The sequence below is a fragment of the Panulirus ornatus genome, chromosome 27 (genome assembly GCF_036320965.1).
Source record: "Panulirus ornatus isolate Po-2019 chromosome 27, ASM3632096v1, whole genome shotgun sequence".
Taxonomy (NCBI): domain Eukaryota; kingdom Metazoa; phylum Arthropoda; class Malacostraca; order Decapoda; family Palinuridae; genus Panulirus; species Panulirus ornatus.
The window spans coordinates 1,137,394-1,152,393 of record NC_092250.1 but is presented as its reverse complement, the minus strand read 5'-3'; the positions used below and the strand labels follow the sequence as shown (position 1 = coordinate 1,152,393).

At 51.9% G+C, this 15,000-nt stretch overlaps 1 protein-coding gene across 1 annotated transcript in view; it reads left to right on the top strand.

Moving 5' to 3' along the window:
• The window catches only part of LOC139757494 (nephrin-like), a 155,900-nt gene that overhangs the window by 73,347 nt on the left and 67,553 nt on the right, over nt 1-15,000 (top strand). The gene's annotated exons all lie outside the window — the stretch shown is intronic.

Genomic DNA, 15,000 nt, shown 5'->3' with positions numbered 1-15,000 from the left:
ATATTTCCCCGGCTGGCTATTTTTTCCCGGCTGGCTATTTTCCCGGCTATTTCTGACGTGATTTGTCTGTGTGTGGTGCTATTATCTCTTGCTATTTCCCAGTGTGTGGTGCTATTTCCTCTTTCTATTTCCCTGGGTGTGTTGCTATTTGCCAGGATATTTCCCTGGGAGTGCTGCTATTTCCTTAGCTATTTCCCTTACTAATTCCTTTTGTATTTCCCCAGCTATGTTACTATTTCCCCGGTTATTACTCTTGCTATTTCCCCGAGTAAGTTACTATTTCCCTTAGCTATTACTCTAGCTATTTCCCCGGGTGGGCTGCTATTTTCCAGGCTATTACTCCGGCTATTTCCCCGGGTGGGCTGCTATTTTCCTGGCTATTACTCCGGCTATTTCCACAGCTATTTCCGTCGCTATTTCCTTCGGTGCCATGTCCCCAGGCATCTTGGTGTTGCTTCTTCTTCCTCTCCTAAGTGGTCCAGTTGGCTGGTGGCTGGCTGGTGGCTGGTGGCGGGCTGGTGGTTGGCTGGCAGTGGCTGGTGGTGGCTGGTGGCTGACTGGTGGTGGCTGACAGGTGGCAACTGGTGGCTGTGGCATCCCTCAACTGTCTCTTGTATTTGCTTTCCTCTCACAAGCAATTTGCTTCTGACGGATTCGTGAAACACTCCAGGATTACCGGCCTCTCCCTCCCTCCCGCCTCTCCCTCCCTCCCTCTCTCCCTCCAGCCTCTCCCTCCCGCCTCGCCACTCACTGTGTTTCAGCACATATCCTCCACTCTCACTTCCTCCTAGTGCTCTGTGTGTGTGTGTGTGTGTGTGTGTGTGTGTGTGTGTGTGTGTGTGTGTGTGTGTGTGTGTGTGTGTGTGTGTGTGTGATTTCTCAGTATATATATATATATATATATATATATATATATATATATATATATATATATATATATATATTCCTATGAGTCCACGGAGAAAATAAAACACAAGTTCCCAAGTGCACTTTCGTGTAATAATCACATCATCAGGGGAGATACATATATATCTATCTATCTATCTATCTATCTATATATATATATATATATATATATATATATATATATATATATATATATATATATATATATATATATATGTACAGACGTCTCTTACAAATAAACTTCCAATACATATACACACCAACGTACCCCGTTTTCTATGTGTTGCTCGCCGCTCCACCAACAAGTGTATGTAGAACAAGGGATCCCGGTAGTTAAGCTCCCCCCTCTTCCCCCTCCCCTCCCCCTCCTCAAGCCTCAAGAGAAAATGGGGGAAGGAAAGTGTGGTGAAGTAGAGCACATCCAACCCCCCTTTTCATTTCTAAGTGCCTACCACTCTCCCGGCTCTCTCTCTCTCTCTCTCTCTCTCTCTCTCTCTCTCTCTCTCTCTCTCTCTCTCTCTCTCTCTCTCCCATCCACTCACTGCCCCTCTCACTCACTCCTCCCTAGTACCTCTCTCTCTCTCTCTCTCTCTCTCTCTCTCTCTCTCTCTCTCTCTCTCTCTCTCTCTCTCTCTCTCTCTCTCTCCTCAGTACCTTCTCCATGGCTCATCAGAGATGCCCTAAGGCGCAGGGAGAATTAGCCACGACCCTGGGGGCCTGACCCCCCCTCCCCCCTCCCTCCCAGTAGGCGGTCACCTGCGTCAAGATGTGACGCAACCCCCCCAACCCCCAACCCCACCCCTCCCTAAACCCAAGCGCAACCACCTCCCCCCCATCGAAAGCCCCCCTATCCACACCCCCCCCCCCACGCCGCGCCGCCCTGGGGGCTTGATATAATAGTGGGTGTACCTGGGAAGGGGGGGAAGGGGTGGCGTGGGGGGGGAAGAAGAAGAGGAAGGGCAGGAGGTGGGTGGGTGGGTTGGGGAGGAGGGAAAGAGGAAGGGGAAGAGGTGTGGAAGATAATAGTGAGGGGGGGTGGTGGGTGGGGGGTGGGGGGGTTTGGACACACATCCGCGGGGCTTGATGTATGAGAGTGGGGGGGGCATCAGTGAGAGGGGGGGAGGGAGAGAGAGAGAGAGAGAGAGAGAGAGAGAGAGAGAGAGAGAGAGAGAGAGAGAGAAGAGAGGAGAGAGGAGGGGTGGGGTGTTGGAGAGGGGAGAGGGAGGGCGGGGAAGATATGGACATTTCGATGGCTGGAGGGAAAAGGAGGAGGGAAGGGGAGGGGAGAGAGAAAAAAAGGGGGGTGAGGGAGGAAGAAAGGAAGGGGGAGGGGAGGGGAGGGGAGAGGAAAAAAGGGGTGAGGGGGGAGGAAGGAAGGAGGGGGAGGGAGGAGGAAGGAATGTGGATGAAATCATGGGTACTGAAGGTGATCCACGCTCTCTCTCTCTCTCTCTCTCTCTCTCTCTCTCTCTCTCTCTCTCTCTCTCTCTCTCTCTCTCTCTCCACCACCGTACTCAGCCCAAAGTGCCCCTGAGCGGGCTACACACCATCAATAATACCTGGTTATTCTGTCTGTCTTGTGTGATGTCAACACACACACATCACACACACACATACACACATACACACACACACACACACACACACACATATACACACATACACACACATACACACACACACACACAGACACACACACACACACACACACACACACATACACACACACACACATACACACACACACATCACACACACACACACATACACACACACACACACACACACACACACACACACACACACACACATACACACACACACACACACACACAAACAGTGACTGTCTCCGTAGTCGACGCAATGCGAGACCTCCAAAGAGGGAGGTTTTGTAGGGGGGGAGAGAGAGGTTTAGTAGGGGGAGAGGTTTTGTAGAGGGGGAGGTTTTGTAGGGGGGGAGAGAGGTTTAGTAGGGGGAGAGGTTTTGTAGAGGGGGAGGTTTTGTAGGGAGGGAGGTTTTGTAGGGGGGAGGTTTTGTAGGGAGGAAGTTTTGTAGGGAGGGGAGGTTTTGTAGGGAGGGGAGGTTTTGTAGGGAGGGGAGATTTTGTAGGGAGGGGAGGTTTTGTAAGGAGGGAACTTTTGAAGGGAGGGGAGGTTTTGTAGGGAGGGGAAGTTTTGTAGGGGTGGAAGGTTTTGTGGGGTGGGAGGTTTTGTAGAGGGGAGGGAGGTTTGGGAGGTGTTGGAGAGGGATGGTTGGTGACGTGAGCAACACCGTCCGCTGAGCATAAGGTTCTGGCAAGCAGCGCCCAGGTATTCAGCCACGTCCACCTGCCACCATCGTCAATTGAGATACGAGATGACGTATACCTGTCTTGCTGTAGGGGGGACAGATGGGTGGTGTTACTGTAGGGGGGAGAGATGGGTGGTGTTACTGTAGGGGGACAGATGGGTGGTGTTACTGTAGGGGGGACAGATGGGTGGTGTTACTGTAGGGGGACAGATGGGTGGTGTTACTGTAGGGGGGACAGATGGGTGGTGTTACTGTAGGGGGACAGATGGGTGGTGTTACTGTAGGGGGGACAGATGGGTGGTGTTACTGTAGGGGGACAGATGGGTGGTGTTACTGTAGGGGGGAGAGATGGGTGGTGTTACTGTAGGGGGGAGAGATGGGTGGTGTTACTGTAGGGGGGAGAGATGGGTGTCGTTACTGTAGGGGGGAGAGATGGGTGGTGTTACTGTAGGGGGACAGATGGGTGGTGTTACTGTAGGGGGGACAGATGGGTGGTGTTACTGTAGGGGGGAGAGATGGGTGTCGTTACTGTAGGGGGGAGAGATGGGTGGTGTTACTGTAGGGGGACAGATGGGTGGTGTTACTGTAGGGGGACAGATGGGTGGTGTTACTGTAGGGGGGAGAGATGGGTGGTGTTACTGTAGGGGGACAGATGGGTGGTGTTACTGTAGGGGGGACAGATGGGTGTCGTTACTGTAGGGGGGAGAGATGGGTGGTGTTACTGTAGGGGGACAGATGGGTGGTGTTACTGTAGGGGGGACAGATGGGTGGTGTTACTGTAGGGGGGATAGATGATGGGTGTTGTGTGTTCTGGGTTAAAGCGACGTGTCGTGAACAGGACAGAGAAATGTGTAGCGCGGAGCGAGAAAGGTTTGGAAAGCGTGACCCCTAACTCGTCTAGGGAGTGCAGTTCCAAATGGGGGTGTGTGTACACGGCTGAGGGTGGGGGGGGGGGGGGGAAATGGGGTACCAAGATGGGGGGGTGGGTGGGTGAGGAGCAGTGGCCTGTTGTGGGAGTGCATGGGAGAGAGAGAGAGAGAGAAGAGAGAGAGAGAGAGAGAGAGAGAGAGAGAGAGAGAGAGAGAGAGAGAAAGAGAGAGAGAGAGAGTAAAGACAGACTACCATCCGTGTACGCCAAACCTGCTGTTTAATCACCTTGTTCGGCTTGGGCGCCGTCAACGACCACCTCCTCCCCCCTCCCCCTTTACCCTAAACTTGAGACGTCACCCTTAGGGCGCGAACACGGAAAGTCCATTATCGCCTGGCTTCGTGTGTGTGTGTGTGTGTGTGTGTGTGTGTGTGTGTGTGTGTGTGTGTGTGTGTGGACTGTCCACACAGTCGATCCTCCCATTAACCCTGTACGAGGGGATGGCCCTTACATCTCCTGACTTTACTTTCTCCGTCAGCCACAGCCGACGCCCCCCGGTGTATGTACGTCCCAGGTGTCTGGGAAGGGGGCCTCCTGCACCAGGCCCTCCCCAGCCTCCTGCAGTAGGGTGATGGGCGGGATGGGATGGGGGCGCGCCAAGACCCGAGGCCCGGTTCCATCTGGCCGAGGTCGACCCGGAGGCACAAGCAGGGTTTCAGCGAAGGGGGGAGAGGAACCTGTTTTCTTACTCTCCCTCCACCAGCAGAAGGGGAGGGGGAAGGAGTTTGGGGCGTGCCCGACTCGCTCTCCTCCGTCAGTAGCAGTGGTAGTAAGGGGCTGAACTGCTCTCCTCCAACCTGGGGATGTGGCTCGACCTGCTCCTCCTCCATCGGGGGCAGTGGCTGGGAATGTGGTCGACCTACTCCTCCTCCTCCTCCGTCTGGAGCAGCAGCAGCTGGGGATGTGGTCGACCTGCTCCTCCTCCTCCGTCAGGAGCAGCAGCAGCTGGGAATGTGGTCGACCAGCTCCTCCTCCTCCTCCGTCAGGAGCAACGGCAGCTGGGGATGTGGTCGACCTGCTCCTCCTCCTCCTCCGTCAGGAGCAACGGCAGCTGGGGATGTGGTCGACCAGGCGATGCTGCCCCAATCGTTCGTCAAGTGATCCTGACGATACGCAAATGGAGGGGCCCTTCCTCTCTCACACAACCCGACAACAACAGTTGTGTATGTGTGGGTGTGGGTGGGTGTTTAGAGTCACCTGCCCACTCACAAGCCCCTTCCTCGTCTTCCTCAGGTGCCCAGGGGCGTCGCAACCCAGCCAAACTCCCTCCTCGCCCCCTCACCAACCTCCCCCCCTTAACCAAACCGACTCAAACGCCCCCAGCGTCTCCATTTTTTTCCTCCCCGGGACGCGAAAAGGAAACCCACTCAAGTCCACGTCTTTTCGCCCCTCCTCCTCCTTCGTGACATCTTCTTTTCCTCCCCACACACACACACACCTCGCTCTGTCTCCACGGAAGACGACCTACTCCCCTCATCCCAGCTCATCTGTGGGGGTGTCTCGTGTGTGTCCCCCCACACCCCACACACAGCCGGCCCCACACCACCCCACGTTATCCGTAAAGACGCCAAAGGACACCCTACCTACCTTGCCAAACCCTCGTCTGGTGTCTTTTCTGTGGCCACTCAATGCTGGCGTATTTCACTGTCTCTCTCTGTCTCTCTCTCTCTCGCCCACTCCTAACTTCATGGGCGTCTCTCTGTGTGTGTATATACATATATATATATATATATATATATATATATATATATATATATATACATTGCCCATTTCTCGCCCATTTCCATGAACATTACTGCCGCCCAGTCGCTTCTCCTCTGTCCTCACCCATTTTTAAACACCTGATTATTTTTCTCACCAGACCTTCCCTCGTATTCACTTCTCACTCACTCACACAGACCCGCTCCCTCCTCTCTCTCTCTTCTCTCCTCTCCCTTCCTTCCTCGAGTTACTCCCCTCCCTCCCTCCAGAGCCACCCAGGAGGGAGCTGCCCTCCTTCCCTCCTCTTGTCTTCGGATGAAATGACATCTCCGCCAGGGTGTAGAAACCAGACGCGCAGGATCATCAAAACAAAAACACTTTAGTTGGCCCTCTCCCTCTCTCTCTCTCTCTCTCTCTCTCTCTCTGCCTCCCTCCCTTTCCCTTCCTCCCTCTCTCCCTTCCTCTCCCTCCCTCCCTCCCTCTCCCTTCCTCCCTCCCTCCCTTTCCCTTCCTCTCTCCCTTCCTCCCCTCCTCCTTCTCCCAAGGTAAGTGGGGGGGCCACAAACCAAATTTCCCTCCCCTTTACTCCCTCGCAATTTCATTCATTATCCCCCCCCCCCCCTAAGCCGTAGCTGGAGGTAAGTGGTGGGCCCCCCGCCCCCCCGGCCCCCCCTCTTGAGGTATGGCGGGCCATGTTTTACACCAGATCTCAGAGCAATTACAGGAGAGACCACCCCTCTCTCTCTCTCTCTCTCTCTCTCTCTCTCTCTCTCTCTCTCTCTCTCTCTCTCTCTCCCCTTGAACTCTCTCGTTCCATTATCTCGCGCGCCTGGCGCCCCCTCTCTCTCTCTCTCTCTCTCTCTCTCTCTCTCTCTCTCTCTCTCTATCTATCTATCTCTCTTTCTCTTCTGGAGAATCGTCGTCGTCTCTCTATCTCTCTTCTGCAGAATCGTCCTCCCCGTCTCATTCATTCATTCATTCATCGTCCTCCTCATCTTCATTCATTCATTCATTCATTCATTCATTCATTCATTCCTTCTGCCTCAACTTCTTTCACTCACTCGGCTTCCTCCCGTCTGTGCGTGTTAACACGGTCCCCTTCCCCTGGATTAACATAGCTGTCCAATGTCTTGCTCTCTCTCTCTCTCTCTCTCTCTCTCTCTCTCTCTCTCTCTCTCTCTCTCTCTCTTGCAAATGTCTCCCCTTCCCTTCCCTTCCCTCCTCCTCCTCCCGGCGTCTCTTCTTCGCCCCGTCTCTCGCTCTCTTATTGGCTGGCTTCCCGTCTCGCGAGACGAAGACACACACACACACACACACACACACACAGTGGCAGGGCGCTCGCTCGCTCACCAGCCAGCCAAACGCTCTCTCTCTCTCTCTCTCTCTCTCTCTCTCTCTCTCTCTCTCTTACTCCCTCGCTTGTGAGGGAGCGCTTTCACTCATCGATTCCTCTGTCTGTTTGTTTGTTTGTTTTCTTTCTCTGAATCCGAGGCTTGGGAAGGGGGTGAGGAGGGGGCGGCAGCCTCTCTCTCTCTCTCTCTCTCTCTCTCTCTCTCTATCTATCTATCTATCTATCTATCTCTCTCTCTCTCTCTATCTATCTATCTATCTATCTCTATCTATCTATCCTATCTATCTATCTATCTCTATCTATGTGTCTTTCCCTTCTTTCGTCTCTCTGAAAACAAAGAGATATATTCGCTTTAACACACACACACACACACACACACACACACACACACACACACACACACACACCACACACTCCCATTCCTCTCTCTCTCCCCTTCCCCAACCCTTCCCACTCGAGGTCCCAGGCCTGTTGAAATGGGATCCGGGCCCACCAGATCCTCCCTTCTCAAACCAGTCCCAAGGATCCCTCTAGTCCCCCCATCCCATCCCAAGTCCCGTCTTGGGCCATCCATCCCAGGACTTTATTCTGTATATATCCCAGCCAATGCACGTGGTGGGGGAGGTTGGGACCCCCACGCCTCGTTAGAGCAGAGTGGGAGAACCCCCCACGCCTGGTCAGAGCAGAGTGGGAGAACCCCCCACGCCTGGTTAGAGCAGAGTGGGAGAACCCCCCACGCCTGGTCAGAGCAGAGTGGGAGAAACCCCCACGCCTGGTCAGAGCAGAGTGGGAGAAACCCCCACGCCTGGTCAGAGCACAGAGGGGAGAATCCCCCACGCCTGGTTAGAGCAGAGTGGGAGAACCCCCCACGCCTGGTCAGAGCAGAGTGGGAGAACCCCCCACGCCTGGTCAGAGCAGAGTGGGAGAACCCCCCACGCCTGGGCAGAGCAGAGTGGAGAAACCCCCACGCCTGGTCAGAGCAAAGTGGGGGAACCCCCACGCCTGGTTAGAGCAGAGTGGGGAGAACCCCCACGCCTGGTCAGAGCAGAGTGGGGAGAACCCCCCACGCCTGGTCAGAGCAGAGTGGGGAGAAACCCCCACGCCTGGTCAGAGCAGAGTGGGGAGAACCCCCCACGCCTGGTCAGAGCAGAGTGGGGAGAAACCCCCACGCCTGGTCAGAGCAGAGTGGGGAGAACCCCCACGCCTGGTCAGAGCAGAGTGGGAGAACCCCCCACGCCTGGTCAGAGCAGAGTGGGGAGAACCCCCCACGCCTGGGCAGAGCAGAGTGGGGAGAAACCCCCACGCCTGGTCAGAGCAGAGTGGGGAGAACCCCCACGCCTGGTCAGAGCAGAGTGGGAGAACCCCCACGCCTGGTCAGAGCAGAGTGGGGAGAAACCCCCACGCCTGGTCAGAGCAGAGTGGGGAGAACCCCCCACGCCTGGTCAGAGCAGAGTGGGGAGAAACCCCCACGCCTGGTCAGAGCAGTGGGGAGAACCCCCCACGCCAGGTCAGAGCAGTGGGGAGAACCCCCACGCCTGGTTAGAGCAGAGTGGGAGAACCCCCCACGCCTGGTCAGAGCAGAGTGGGGAGAAACCCCCACGCCTGGTCAGAGCAGAGTGGGGAGAAAAAATAAGAGGAGGATTTTTCCCTCTGTTTCACCGTGAAGGTCTGTCATCATCCCGTTTTATCACTGGTTTCTGCCACTGGGAAGAGAAAGAGTAATGGTTTCTGCCACTGGGAGGAGGCGGAGTCCTGGTTTCTCCCACTGGGAAGAGGAGGAGGAGGAGGAGGAGGAGCCCTGGTTTCCGCCACTGGGAAGAGGAGCCTAGGTTTCTGCCACTGGGAGGTGGAGGAGTCGTGGTTTCTGCCACTGGGAGGAGGAGCCTAGGTTTCTGCCACCGGGAGGAGGAGCCTAGGTTTCTGCCACTGGGAGGTGGAGGAGTCCTGGTTTCTGCCACTGGGAGGAGGAGCCCTGGTTTCTCCTCCCTGGTTTCTGCCACTGGTAGCAGGAGGACTGATAGAGAAAAAAAAACAAGAAAACCACCCAGGTCAACAATGTTGGCGGGGGGGGGGTCAGTGACCAGGGAAGGGGGACCTCAGGGAAGACCATTCAAACTCGCCACATAAGCTTAAAATCTGAAGCTTAAAGCAAAAAATGAAAAAAAAAAAATAATAAAAGAAAGCTTAAAGGCTTACTTAATAGAAAATAAATATCTTCCAAAACAGAATATTCAGCGAATATCTTTTTTAGAGAGAGAAAAAAAAAATGGAAAATATCGAAGGTCAAAGTTCGCAAGCTCATGGAAGCTTAATTCTGGCCTAAGGAAAGGGAAGGTAATTGAAGGGAAGGAAAGGGAAGGGAAGGGAATTGAAGGGAAGGGAAGGGAAGGTAAAGTACGGTAAGGTAAGGGATGGGATGGGATGGGAAGGGAAGGTAAGGTAAGGTAAGGTAAGGGATGGGATGGGATGGGAAGGGAAGGGAAGGTAATTGAAGGGAAGGGAAGGAACGAGAAGGGAAGGGAAGGGACGGGTGAGGGGGGGCCTACCACATGATGTGAGACCGGTGGGCCCCAACATGATATGAGACGGTTGGGGGCCCCAACATAATGTGTGACGGGTGGGGCCTCGCCATCTCTTTTTAACTCAACAATTTGCAAACATTTTGGAGCCAAAAAGAAGAAGAAAAAATCAATCTGTTTCGTTCCGTTTCGTTCCGCGTGTCCAGCTGTTCCGTTCCGTTTCGTTCCGCGTGTCCAGCTGTTCCGTTCCGTTTCGTTCCGCGTGTCCAGCTGTTCCGTTCCGTTTCATTCCGCGTGTCCAGCTGTTCCGTTCCGTTTCATTCCGCGTGTCCAGCTGTTCCGTTCCGTTTCGTTCCGCGTGTCCAGCTGTTCCGTTCCGTTTCATTCCGCGTGTCCAGCTGTTCCGTTCCGTTTCGTTCCGCGTGTCCAGCTGTTCCGTTCCGTTTCATTCCGCGTGTCCAGCTGTTCCGTTCCGTTTCGTTCCGCGTGTCCAGCTGTTCCGTTCCGTTTCGTTCCGCGTGTCCAGCTGTTCCGTTCCGTTTCATTCCGCGTGTCCAGCTGTTCCGTTCCGTTTCGTTCCGCGTGTCCAGCTGTTCCGTTCCGTTTCGTTCCGCGTGTCCAGCTGTTCCGTTCCGAGGCGGCGATGTTGTTCAGGGGCCTTTTATCACGCACGGGTCGTAAATGATTGTAACGACGGAATCGCCCTCTCTCTCTCTCTCTCTCTCTCTCTCTCTCTCTCTCTCTCTCTCTCTCTCTCTCTCTCTCTCTCTCTCCAATCACCAAAATAATTTCCCCTTCCATCTCTCCCCTCTCGCTCTCTCCCATTGACTCTCTCTCCCCCCCTTACCTCCTCCCTCGTCTCCCTAGCCCTTCCTTGCCTGTGTGTGGGTGGTGGGGCCTCCTCTCCCTCACTCTCCCTCACTCACTAAGGATAACTTGGTATGCATTGGACACAACGGCCGCTTCCATCTGAGGCGCCTCCACCAAGGTCGACTCTCTCTCTCTCTCTCTCTCTTCCTTTCAGCAGTACAGCTGTGTGGTCTTCCTCCCCCATCATCATCCCCCCCCTCCACCCCCTCTCCACTTTGTTCCACTCGTCCACATGGACCCCCCCTTCCCCAGATCCACCCTTGACACACACACACACACACACATACACACACACACACATACACACACACACACACACAACATACCCACATACACAGACACACACACACACATACATACACACACACACACACACACATACACACATACACACACACATACACACACAACACACACACATACACAGACACACACACACACACACACACATACACATACACACACACACACACACACACACACACATACACACATACACACACACATACACACACAACACACACACATACACAGAGACACACACACACACACACACTCACGTATGCCAGTTTTCCCATCTGTCTCACTCACTCACATCAAATCATGTATAAGTGTCTTAAAACCACAAATCCTTCATTGGAAATATAAGCGAAAACAAAAACAAAAAAACAAGAAAAAACATGGGTGTGCAATTTATTTAAACACCGCTAATAAATAGTCACGTCTGGTTTAATCCCCAAAAAAAATGTTTTACTAGAAAATAGAACAAAAAAAAACCATTTTTTTATTTTCAAACACGGATGATAAACATTTTTCTTCAACGACTTAAAAAAAAACACTCCCTCCCCCCCCCCGCACCACGCTCGACAACAACAATAACAACAAACAACAAACAACAACAACAACAACAACAATTAAAGCTGGCCGCCTCGGCTCAGCGGTTAGCATACCCGCCTGTGGCACAGGGGGTCCCGGGTTCGATCCTGGCTGTGGGAGGTTTGTATGTTGTATGGAAGGTGCGCGTTCATATGCACTATGTTCGTGTGTGTGTGTGTATATATATATATATATATATATATATATATATATATATATATATATATATATATATATATATATATATATTCCTATGAGTCCACGGAGGAAAATGAAACACGAAAAATTCCCTAGTGCACTTTCGTGTCATAATCACATCATCATCAGGGGAGACACAAGAGAGAAATATAAAAGTCACTTGATATACATCGAAGACACGAAGCTAGGACGCCACTTGGTAAACATGTGATTGTCTAAAAAAAATGTATATATCAAGTGACTGTTATATTTCTCTCTTGTGTCTCCCCTGATGATGATGTGATAATGACACGAAAGTGCACTTGGGAACTTTTCGTGTTTCATTTTCCCCGTGGACTCATAGGAATATCTTGATCACGCGCAAAATTGTGATCCTTTCCAATATATATATATATATATATATATATATATATATATATATATATATATATATATATATATATATATATATGTAGAAACATCTTACACACACACACACACACACACACACATATTAGGGGGAAGACAGACTCATAGAACTCCGGCCCAAAAATCCCCCCAAATAGGATTAGCGAGAAGGTTAATCCGCGATCAGTTGGCAGGGATTACAATCTCCCCCTCCTCCCGCAATCCCCCAACCCCCATCCTTTCCCTTCCCCACAGCCTCTCAACACACACACACACACACACACACACACACACACAGTTCGTCCTGGATCTCGAAGAGTCCACATCCTTCCTATGTTTTCCTCCTAGGACGCACATGCTGTATGAAGAGATAACGGTTCTCACACCGCAGTCGTACGTCCTGTAGTTCCAAAATATTTCTTTTCTCTTATATTTTTTTTCCCCCCTAGGACACACGTGTTTGTATTTGACACACATACGTATCGAAGCTATACGAGGATGTATTTTATTTCCCCTAGGATACAGCTGGCTGTATTTCATACAACGCTTGGGGAACGTAGTAGCAGCTACAGCTGTAGTGTATCGTCCTGTATTCCGAAAATATATTCTATTTTCTTTCTTTTTTTTTCCCCCCTCTGCAGGATGTGTATATGGACTACCCTGTAACAGATAGAGTGTGTGGATCTCCTCGGGTATGTCTTTGGATGCCGGGGGGGGGAGGGGCAAAACCATGCGTTCTCTCTCTCTCTCTCTCTCTCTCTCTCTCTCTCTCTCTCTCTCTCTCTCTCTCTCTCTCTCTCAAGCCCAGGACTCGACACCCCCCCTCCCTCACCTTATTTTCTTAAGATTCCTCGTTTTCTATCACCTAGGGTAAACTACGGCATTCGTGCCGGACAATGAGGGCTGGTTGAAGCCGGTCTGGGGTGGAGGGAAAGGAGAGAGGAGGGGAGGAGAATCCTGCCGCGTAGGGAGGGTAAGAAATGGGAAGTACGGAGGGTTGGGGGTGGGGAGGTATGGGGAATGGACAGGAGGGAAGAGAAGGGAAGGGAAGGGAAGGGAAGGGAAGGGGTGTTCACGGGAAAGATAGGGAACGGGGGGAAAGAGGGGGAGGGAAGAGGAGAGGAGGGGGAGAAAAAGACACACAACTGGGGAGAGAAAGGAAAAACAAAGGTCTCTCTTTTTTGGGGGAGAGACGTGAGTGAGGAATGGACACGAGAGAGACATCAGCGAGACGAACCCACTCGCCCCGGGCCACGTGACCCCACACACCCCCCCCAACCTCCCCAACACGAAACCAAACCCAACCCTTTTGACGCCATTACCCTCTTTTGACGCCATTACCCTCTTTTGACGCCAATACCCTCTTTTGACGCCAATACCCTCTTTTGACGCCATTACCCTCTTTTGACGCCATTACCCTCTTTTGACGCCAATACCCTCTTTTGACGCCATTACCCTCTTTTGACGCCATTACCCTCTTTTGACGCCAATACCCTCTTTTGACGCCATTACCCTCTTTTGACGCCAATACCCTCTTTTGACGCCATTACCCTCTTTTGACGCCATTACCCTCTTTTGACGCCAATACCCTCTTTTGACGCCATTACCCTCTTTTGACGCCATTACCCTCTTTTGACGCCAATACCCTCTTTTGACGCCATTACCCTCTTTTGACGCCAATACCCTCTTTTGACGCCAATACCCTCTTTTGACGCCAATACCCTCTTTTGACGCCAATACCCTCTTTTGACGCCAATACCCTCTTTTGACGCCATTACCCTCTTTTGACGCCAATACCCTCTTTTGACGCCAATACCCTCTTTTGACGCCAATACCCTCTTTTGACGCCATTACCCTCTTTTGACGCCAATACCCTCTTTTGACGCCAATACCCTCTTTTGACGCCATTACCCTCTTTTGACGCCAATACCCTCTTTTGACGCCAATACCCTCTTTTAACGCCATTACCCTCTTTTGACGCCATTACCCTCTTTTGACGCCATTACCCTCTTTTGACGCCAATACCCTCTTTTGACGCCATTACCCTCTTTTGACGCCATTACCCTCTTTTGACGCCATTACCCTCTTTTGACGCCATTACCCTCTTTTGACGCCATTACCCTCTTTTGACGCCAATACCCTCTTTTGACGCCATTACCCTCTTTTGATGGTCGCGTCAGCAGTTCACAATGACCGAAGTCCACCGAAAAAAAAAAGGAGGTAATATACGCATTTATATATACGCATTTTATATATATATATATATATATATATATATATATATATATATATATATATATATATATATAAATACGCATCTATTTCAAAATGAGCATTTAGTTCAATATACGCATTTCTTCATATAGACGCCTTTCTTTTTTATATACGCATTTCTTTCTAGGTTCGTATTTCCTCTCCTGAATGCATTTCTTTTTCATATACGCATTTCTTTCTTCCATACGCAGCTCTTTCTCATACGCATTTCTCTTTTATATACGCACTTCTCACTCTTTCTCTATTTCATGCTTTACGCCTCATCTCCCCTCGTCAGGGGCGTCTTCACGGTAACACGCGGGCCCACGACGCTCACGCTTCCACAAAAGACCTCCCCAACCCCTTCCCTCCCCAACCTCTTCCTCCCCAACCCCTCCCCTTCTTCCCCAACGCCTTCCTCCCCAACCCCTTCCCTTCCTCCCCAACCCCAACCCCACCACCCCCTGCCAGCTTCCATTAGCCCGACACTCTCTCCTCCCCACCCACCTCCCCTTCTCCCCCAACACCACACTGAAATACAGCTGACACTTCCCTCCCCACTTACTGGGATTACGTACGTACACACACACACACACACACACACACACATGTACGTCTTGTTGGACAGCTTCCTGAAGCACATCGTCCGTCCGCCAGCCCAGCCAGCTCAAGGGCTTCCTCCACCTGAGGGAGGAACCCGCTAATTAGCAAATGTTTCTAC